Source organism: Triticum dicoccoides, chromosome 1A (genome assembly GCF_002162155.2).
Source record: "Triticum dicoccoides isolate Atlit2015 ecotype Zavitan chromosome 1A, WEW_v2.0, whole genome shotgun sequence".
Lineage (NCBI taxonomy): Eukaryota > Viridiplantae > Streptophyta > Magnoliopsida > Poales > Poaceae > Triticum > Triticum dicoccoides.
Window position 1 is genome coordinate 181554264 of NC_041380.1, and position 10045 is coordinate 181564308.

Genomic DNA, 10045 nt, shown 5'->3' on the forward strand with positions numbered 1-10045 from the left:
GTTCTATGGAGCCACGATCCCATATCTATCAGATAACATGAGCACGGGGGTACCAACGGTGTGTCCGGTGCCCTATGAAAACAGTCATGGCCACCTATCTAAGCACGACCCCGTCCCGAGGGTGACCACGCCACTCCCATCACTAGTAATGCGGGCATCCATGCTAGCACGAACTAGGTAATCAATAATGCCCCGTCCCATAAGGGGTAGTGTGGTTGTACATGTTTGGTTGGGACGTTAGACAATCTTAAATCTAATCCATCTCTGTAAACAACACTTTCATCAAGCCTCGGTACACTACTTGTCCACCAATCAGTGACCTAGTTCATCATCATCTCCCAAGGGCATTAGTGGCACCCACTTGGGCTATTTGCAAGTATGTCAAACCACACTTGTTTCTTTCCATGCATAACCCTGACCCATTTTGCGTGGCCAACTACTATAGCATATTTGTCCAACCCATCAACACAACTCTAAACAAGGATAGAGTCATGAACAATGCAAGTATCAACGGGGTATGCATCGGACGCAAGCCTAGCAAGGTTGCCATTCAAGATGTATCATGCACTCGAGGAAACAACGAAAATGCTATTATGATGTAAAATGGTTCATCATGGTCAAAGGGCTGCTTGCCTGTTTTAACAAAGTCTTCGAGGTCTTCAAATATCTTTGGCCCAACTCCAAGTATTCCGTCTACTTCGTCAACTAACATCGAAAACAAACACAATAAGCAACACAACAAGGCAAATTTAAAATTGCTCTAAAAATGTGATTTAGACTTTTCTAGGACACCACTAGTCATATTAAAAACGACCAAAGTGGTTTCATTGGGATTGGATCCATGGATATTTTGGAACATTTCAATATGAGGGATTCAAGGGATTTATGGATTTGCAAGAAGTGTACAAAAATATTTTTTTGAGAAATGATTAAAGGCACCCATTTAACAAAGAATGATTCTAGAAGCATCTAGGAGTTGGTTTCACTTGATTTGGAGTTCAAATGATTTTCTATGAATTTGCAAAGTTGGCAATATATGGAGAAATGGACCAATATTTCATGGGGCATTGAAAGTATTGGAAAAAATGTTCAAAACTAAGTTATGAACATATAAGTATCTAGGAATTTTAATCATGGAATTTAGATCAAAAATGGTCTCTATGTGATTTGCTAAAGTTTATTACAAAAATGGAAAAAAGGTGATTCCATAAATATTTGTGAAGGAAAGGTTTCTGAAAAAATATGCAAATAGCACCATGTGATTGATCATGAATTTAGGAACTACTAGAAATTTGAATTATCAAATTTGGACACGAAATGAATTAGCTGTGGATTTTTAGTAACTCATTGGAAAAGAAAAAGAAAAATAGAGCATTACCCTTATCCTGTGCATAGGGCGACAGATAGGCAACGGGCCGGCCCAGCTACATGGCCGCGCGCAGGCTGTCGACGCAAGAGGCGTATTCGCAGAAATACGCCTTCCCTGAGCGAAGCGGCAGCATGCAGAGCCCGTCTCCACTTAAACGAGGCGGGGCCATCACATTAATGGCTCATCCATGCTGACCGGCCGACAGGCGGGGCCTGCTGGCAGGTTCGTCCTCCACCTCCCGCGCTGGCGCGATGGGAGATAGAGGAGGCGCTCAACGCCGGCTGCCGGCGCTATAGGGCATCTCCAGCGATGCTCTTCCCACCGGCGTGCTCAGGGGACCCGGGCGCATCCAACCTTGGGTGGCACGGTCGCCCAGGGGCACCGGGTTGAGCAGGGTGTTGATACGTCTCCGTCGTATCAACTTTTGAAAACACTTTTGCCCTTGTTTTGGACTCTAACTTGCATGATTTGAATTGAACTAACCCGGACTGACGCTGTTTTCAGCAGAATTGCCATGGTGTTATTCTTGTGCAGAAATAAAAGTTCCCGGAATGACCTAAAAATCAACGGAGAATTATTTTGGAATATATAAAAAATACTGGAAGGAAGATCCACGTCAGGGGGCCTCCACCTGTCGACGAGGGTGGAGGGTGCGCCCTACCCCCCTGTGCGCGCCCCCTGCCTCATGGGGCCCTTGATGCTCCACCGACCTCAACCCTGTCTCCATATATTCACTTTTGGGGAGAAACAAAACCAAGGAGAAGGATTCATCGCATTTTACGATATGGAGCCGCCGCCAAGCCCTAAACTCTCTCGGGAGGGCTGGTCTGGAGTCCGTTCGGGGCTCCGAAGAGGGGAATCCATCGCCATCGTCTTCATCAACCTTCCTCCATCACCAATTTCATGATGCTCACCGCCGTGCATGAGTAATTCCATTGTAGGCTTGCTGGACAGTGATGGGTTGGATGAGATTTATCATGTAATCGAGTTAGTTTTGTTAGGGTTTGATCCCTAGTATCCACTATGTTCTGAGATTGATGTTGCCATGACTTTGCTATGCTTAATGCCTGTCAGTAGGGCCCGAGTGCCATGATTTCAGATCTGAACCTATTATGTTTTCATGAATATATGTGAGTTCTTGATCCTATCTTGCAAGTCTATAGTCACCTATTATGTGTTATGATCCGTTAACCCCAAAGTGACAATAATCGGGATACTTATCTGTGATCACCGTAGTTTGAGGAGTTCATGTATTCACTATGTGTTAATGCTTTGTTCCAGCACTCTATTGAGAGGAGGCTTTAATATCCCTTAGTTTCCGCTAGGACCCCGCTGCCACGGGAGGGTAGGACAAAACATGTCATGCAAGTTCTTTTCCATAAGCACGTATGACTATATTCGGAATACATGCCTACATTACATTGATGAATTGGAGCTAGTCCTGTGTCACCCTAGGTTATGACTGTTACATGATGAACCGCATCCGGCATAATTCTCTATCACTGATCATTGCCTACGAGCTTTCCATATATTGTTCTTCGCTTATTTAATTTTCTGTTGCTATTGTTACAATCACTATAAAACACCAAAAATGTTACTTTTGCTACCGTTACCTTTTACCACCGTTACCACTACTATCATATTACTTTGCTACTAAATACCTTGCTATAGATATTAAGTTTCCAGGTGTGGTTGAATTGACAACTCATCTGCTAATACTTGAGAATATTCTTTGGCTCCCCTTATGTCGAATCAATAAATTTGGGTTGAATACTCTACCCTCGAAAACTGTTGCGATCCCCTATACTTGTGGGTTATCAAGACTATTTTTTGGCGCCGTTGCCGGGGAGTATAGCTCTATTCTTTGAGTCACTTGGGATTTATATCTGCTTATCATTATGAAGAACTTGAAATATCCAAGAACCAAAATTTATCCCTCAACTATGATGGGAGGTAAGGAATTTCCATCTAGCTCTGCACTTGATTCACCTTCTGTTTTGAGTAAGCTTGCGACACCTAAACCTACTTCTACTATTAATTCTGATATGTCGCATGTTATTGATGATGCTACCTCTGCTATGCATGATACTGATGATGAAACTACTTCTATGCTTGATACTACTGTGCCACTTGGTGAATTTCTTGATGAACAACTTGCTAGGGCTAGAGGGAATGAAATTATTGAAACTGATAATATTGATGAAATGATGATGAAGACTCTCCCCCTAGATATGAATTACTTGTTGTACCTGGGGGCTATGTTATGGATGAAGAAACTGCTAGAGATTTTCTTGCTTGCAATGATAGGAGTGATCTTAAGAAGTTATTAGCTAAGTTGAAACAAAAAACTTTGAATGCTAGAATGAAATATGAACCTGCTTTTGCTACTTCACCTATCTTTATTACTAATAAGGATTATGATTCCTCTATCGATCCTAAGTTAATTACTTCGGTTGAATCTGATCCTTTCTATGGCTATGAATCTGAAACTATTGTGGCACATCTTACTAAATTAAATGATATAGCCACCCTATTCACTAATGATGAGAAAACTCGCTATTACTTTATCCTTAAGTTGTTTCTGTTCTCATTAAAGGGTGATGCTAAAAATGGTTTAATTCTCTTGATCTTGGTTGTGTGCATAGTCCCCGGGATATGATTTATTACTTCTCTCCTAAATATTTCCCCGATCATAAGAAACAAGCTGCCTTAAGGGAAATATATAATTTTGTGCAAATTGAAGAAGAGAGTCTCCCACAAGCTTGGGGGAGGCTTCTCTAATTACTTACTGCTTTGCCTGATCAGCCTCTCAAGAAAAAATAAATACTTGATATCTTTTATAATGGACTAACCGATGCTTCCAGAGACCACCTGGATAGTTGTGCTGGTTGTGTTTTCAGGGAAAGAACACCAGATGAAGCTGTAATTTTATTGAATAATATGTTGACTAATGAAAATAATTGGACACTTCCTGATCCAATTCCTGAACCAACTCCTAAGCCAACTCCGAAGAAAAGGGGTATTCTATTTCTCAGTCCTGAAGATATGCAATAGGCAAAGAAATCTATGAAGCAAAAAGGTATTAAAGTTGAAGCTGTTAAGAATTTACCTCCTATTGAAGAAATACATGGTCTTAATTTTGCCACCTGTTGAAGAAATACATGGTCTTAATCCATCACATATTGAAGAAATACAAGGTCGTGATAACCCGACACAGGTAGTAAAGGTAAATTCTCTCTGTAGATATGATAAAGCTGAAATCCCATTTACTAAGTTTGCTAGCCCATGCTTGGATGAGTTTGATAACTTTATGGCTAAACAAGAAAACTTCAATGCTTATTTTGGTAGAGAATTAAAACGCAATATTGATATGCTTGAACACTTGGGTGATTATATGGCTAATATTAAAGGTGAACTTAAACTTATTAGTAAATATGCTTCTATTGTTACCACTCAAGTAGAACAAGTACTTAAAGCTTAGAATGATTTGCTCAATGAATTAAATAGTAAGAAAAATGATAATGTTGTTAGAGTTATGACTAGAGGTGGTAAAATGACTTAGGAACCTTTGTATCCTGAGGGCCATCCTAAGAGAATTGAGCAAGATTCTTGGAGAACTAATATTGATGCACCTAGTCCTTCTAAGAGGAAGAAAAAGAAAAATGATAGGACATTGCATGCTTCTAGTGAACCTGTTATTGACACACCTGAGAATCCTAACGATATTTCTATTTCTGATGCTGAAACACAATCTGGTAATGAAGATGAAGCTAGTAATAATGTTAATGATGAAGTTCATGTTGATGCTCAACCTAGTAATGAGAATGAAGTAGAGATTGAACCTGATGTTCATCTTGATAACCCACAATCAAAGAATCGACGTTATGATAAGAGAGACTTTGTTGCTAGGAAGCACGGTAAAGAAAGAGAACCATGGGTTCAGAAACCCATGCCTTTTCCTCCCAAACCATCCAAGAAAAAGGATGATGAGGATTTTGAGCACTTTGCTGAAATGATTAGACCTATCTTATTGCGCATGTGTTTGACTGATATCTTAAAATGAATCCTTATGGTAAGTACATGAAATAAATTTTCACTAATAAAAGAAAGATACTGGAAGCTGAAATTTCCACCATGCTTGCTAATTATACTTTTAAGGGTGGAATACCTAAGAAACTAGGAGATCCCAGAGTACCAACTATACCATGCTCCATTAAAAGAAACTATGTTAAAACTGCTTTATGTGATCTTGGAGCCGGTGTTAGTGTTATACCTCTCTCTTTATATCGTAGACTTGATTTGAATAAGTTGACACCTACTGAAATATATTTGCAAATGGCTGATAAATCAACTGCTATACCTGTCGGTATTTGTGAGGATGTGCCTGTTGTGGTTGCAAATGTTACTATTTTAACATACTTTGTTATTCTTGATATTCCCGAGGACGATAGTATGTCTATTATTCTTGGAAGACCCTTTTTGAATACTGCAGGGGCTGTTATTGATTGCACCAAAGCAATGTCACTTTTCATGTTAATGGTAATGAGCATACGGTACACTTCCCGAGGAAACAACCTCAAGTCCACAGTATCAACTATATTGGAAAAATTCCATCGATTATTTTTGGAGGTTTTGAATTTCCTCTTCCTACTATCAAGAAGAAATATTATATTCTTATTGGTGGGGATGTGCATATCCCCGTTGAGGTAACCTAGTGTTATTCGAAAATTCTCCGGTTCCATGTTATTCGGAATGAGTTTGTTAACAAGACTTGATCAACCTTGTTATTGGATTCCTTTTGATGAGCATGAGATGGATGAATTTAGAAAACACAACTCTCTATACCCTCTTTTTACTTTTTGTTATTTATATTAAATAAAGCAAAAATAGTAATTTCTGTCTGTTTTTTGAATTATCAATGCAATAAAAAATACCTCGAAAATAAAACTTCTCCAAATGCCCAGAAGTTTAAATATGATTTTTTTCTGGAATATTTGAGAATATTTGGCACTGAGAACACAACAGGGGGAGCAAGCACCTGGCCACGAGGGTGGAGGGCGCGCCCTACTCCCTGGGCACACCCCCTGCCTCGCGGGCCCACGGTGACTCCCCTCCACTTATTCTAGCTACCACACACTCCTTCTTCCTCCCACAAACATTAATAACCAGCTCAAACCCGAGTCCAAGCACATTTCGCTACTATTTTCGATCTCCTTGCTCAAAGCTCCATTCAAAAAACTGCTTTGGGGGATTATTCCTTGGTATGTGACTCCTCCAATGGTCCAATTAGTTTTTGTTCTAGTGCTTTATTCATTGCATATTTTTGTTGCTTAGGTGACCTTGTTCTTGAGCTTGCATGTCAAATTTATATGGTCAAAAGTAGTTTTGATGCATGATATTGCCTCTAGGCACTTGTAGGAGTAGTTGCTATCAATTTTGTTGAGTTTGGTTCACTTTTTATTTTGAAGTTACTAAAAAATTCAGAAATTTTCAGAAAAAGATGAAAAGATTTTTGAGGGGCTCATCGAGCCGAAGCTCGAAGGATAAGCAAATTGTGATGGCCTAGCTTATTAGGGATGATAGACTACTCATATCAATAAGGAATTCATTCTTTTCCAGGAGCCCATTCGAACAGAACTCCAAAGTTAAGTGTGCTCAGCTTGGAGTAGTGTCAGGATGGGTGACCAACCGGGAAGTTGCTCCTGGGTGCACACGAGTGAGGACAAAGTGCGTAGAAAAGACTAGTATTGATCTGTGGGGCCAGTCTAGATCCCGCCGGGAGTAACGACCACCGGTGGGTGTGTCTGGGGCGTTACAAGTTGGTATCAGAGCCGACCCTCGCGGTTACATGGATGGTTGCGGACAGGTGCCTGGTCATGTTGTTCATGACGTTTGTGACCCATCGTGGCACACGGCATGGCACATGTACTGAACTGGAAGCATAGACGTATGTGCCAAGAGGGAACGTTCCTGTGGCTCGACGAGGACGTCGGTTCTTCTGAGTGGGGGTGTATGTGATGGCCTGGCTTATTAGGGATGATAGACTACTCATATCAATAAGAAATTCCTTCTTTTCCGGGAGCCCATTCGGACAGAACTCCAAAGTTAAGCGTGCTCAGCTTGGAGTAGTGTCAGGATGGGTGACCAACCGGGAAGTTGCTCCCGGGTGCGCACGAGTGAGGACAAAGTGCGTAGAAAAGACTAGTATTGATTTGTGGGGCCAGTCTAGATCCCGCCAGGAGTAACGACCACCGGCGGGTGTGTCCGGGGCGTTACACAAAGTGAGGAGGATAAGAGGCCCAAATATAATTTTCCTCGCACCACGGAGGTTCGGCCATGTGACTGGCCTTGTGATGATTTCTTGAGAGCAGCCAGGATTTATGATGATTTCTATGAATTGGCTGAGAATGCAGCCCTCACCGGCTTCCTCCACGACCAACGCGAACAGTATCTCTTACTCACCAATATCTTTGTGCAAAACTTTCATTTCCATGCTAGGAGCTCACCACCTATGGTGGAATTTTTATTTATATGATGAGCATAAGGAGATGTCACTTCAAGATTTTTGTCGGGTTTGTTTGATCCCTTTCGAGGGAAGTGTAGAGGAACCACATCGTGACGATGTGCATGGGTTTTTTGATACCATTACTGTAGGGGAAACGGGGAAGGTTTTCGACGCACGAATTACTACCATACACTTTCCTGTTCTACGTTACTTTGCTATATTTGCTAGTAGATGCTTAATTGGGCGCGGAAACTGTGGAAACATGAGTGCCATTGATATTGTTATTTTGTGCCATGCCTTATTCCGTGATGACACATTCAGTATGGGCGCTATTATTGCAAAGCGGTTAAATCTTAACCGTACGAAGGGCCCTGTCCTTGGAGGCATCTTCGCCTCGCGCCTCGCTGCACACTTTAACATACCTATTAGGCATTACGAGAAGGAAGAGAAGTTGCTGCCTTCTGTTTATCTAGCTTATAATAGTATGGTAGCACATGATTTTATTGTTAAGAATAGGGAAAAGGCGCTTAAGTACAAATTAATATTTGCTAAAAATCATCGTGAGACTATTACCCTGCCTACTCCTTCCTTGTTCGATTTATCTGCAGGCAAGTACCTTGTTCCATTGGAGGCCATTAACGCCTATCGGAACCCTACATCAGCTACAGAGCCAGAGCCGGAACCACAATTTGATCCTCCACGACAGTCCGATTACCAGTGGTATTCGGAGGTGATTGCCAACCAGTGGCAACCCGAGGCTTCTTCACAGTATGACCCCAACTATTACTTTGGATATCCGCGAGGCCAGCCGTGGCCATAGACCAACTTAGTCCAAAAGCCTAAGCTTGGGGGAGTACGTATTTCTCACTGACATTACATTCATGTTCACACACTCATTGCTAGTTGTCGGTGCTCATACTTTTTCATTGTATCATCCATGCTAGTTTATTTTCCTTTTTATGCTTTCTTCTTGTGTGTTTAATAAACCTTAAGAAAAAAATAGTTGTAGCTTTCAGCTAGTTTACTTTCCATGCTTGTAGTAGTAATTAAAAAGAAAACCCGAAAAGATTTCTCGTTCTTCTTTTGCTTGTTGGGAGCTTTCTCGTGTAAATAGTTTTATTTTTGTTCTTGTTCTTTGGTGGTCAAGAGGAGAAGACCATAATTGAAATGTTACAGTGGCTCTTATATGCATTATTGTTGATCTGACAAAGAGCCCATATTACCTTGTCTTATCTCTTGAATTGAATGCTTACAGATTCTAGCTTAGTCCAATGCACATGCACTATTATTATTATCCACACTATTCGTCCATGCAACTGAAAGGCGATAACGATGATTATATGATGAACTTATTGAGATTAGAAAAGCTGGTATGAACTCGACCTCTCTTGTTTTAGTGAATATGATTAGTTCATTGTTCCTGATTCATCCTATTATGAATAAACATGTTTGCAATGACAATTAGAGATTGTAGTTGCTTATGCCATGCTTAATTAGCTAGGAGCTTATAATGGTTTACCTCGCGTGCCAACATGCTATTAAAATGGATGTGATGTGGTATGATAGGGTGGTATCCTCTTTTGAACGATTCGAGTGGCTTGACTTGGCACATGTTCACACATGTAGTTGAAAGAAAATCAACATAGCCTCTACGATATTTATGTTCATGGTGCATTATATCCTACTCATGCTTGCATTCGGTGTTGATTATTTTTAATGCATGTTCATGACTGTTGTTGCTCTCTAGCTGGTCGCTTCCCAGTCTTTTGCTAGCCTTCACTTGTACTAAGAAGGAATACTGCTTGTGCATCCAATTCCATAAACCCCAAAGTTGTTCCGTATGAGTCCACCATACCTACCTATATACGGTATCTACCTACCGTTCCAAGTAAATTTGTATGTGCCAAACTCTAAACCTTCAAATAAACATTCTATTTTGTATGCTCGAATAGCTCATGTATCAACTAGGGTTGTTCATATCTTCCATGTTAGGCGGGTTATTCTCAAGAGGAGTGGATTCCACTCCTCACTCATGAGAAAATGGCTGGTCACCGGGATGCCCAGTCCCATGCTTTATGCAAATCAAATAAAATAACTGCAAACAAAACTCCCCCAGGACTCTTGTTAGTTGGAGGCACTCGTTGTTTCGAGCAAGCCATGGATTGATGCTT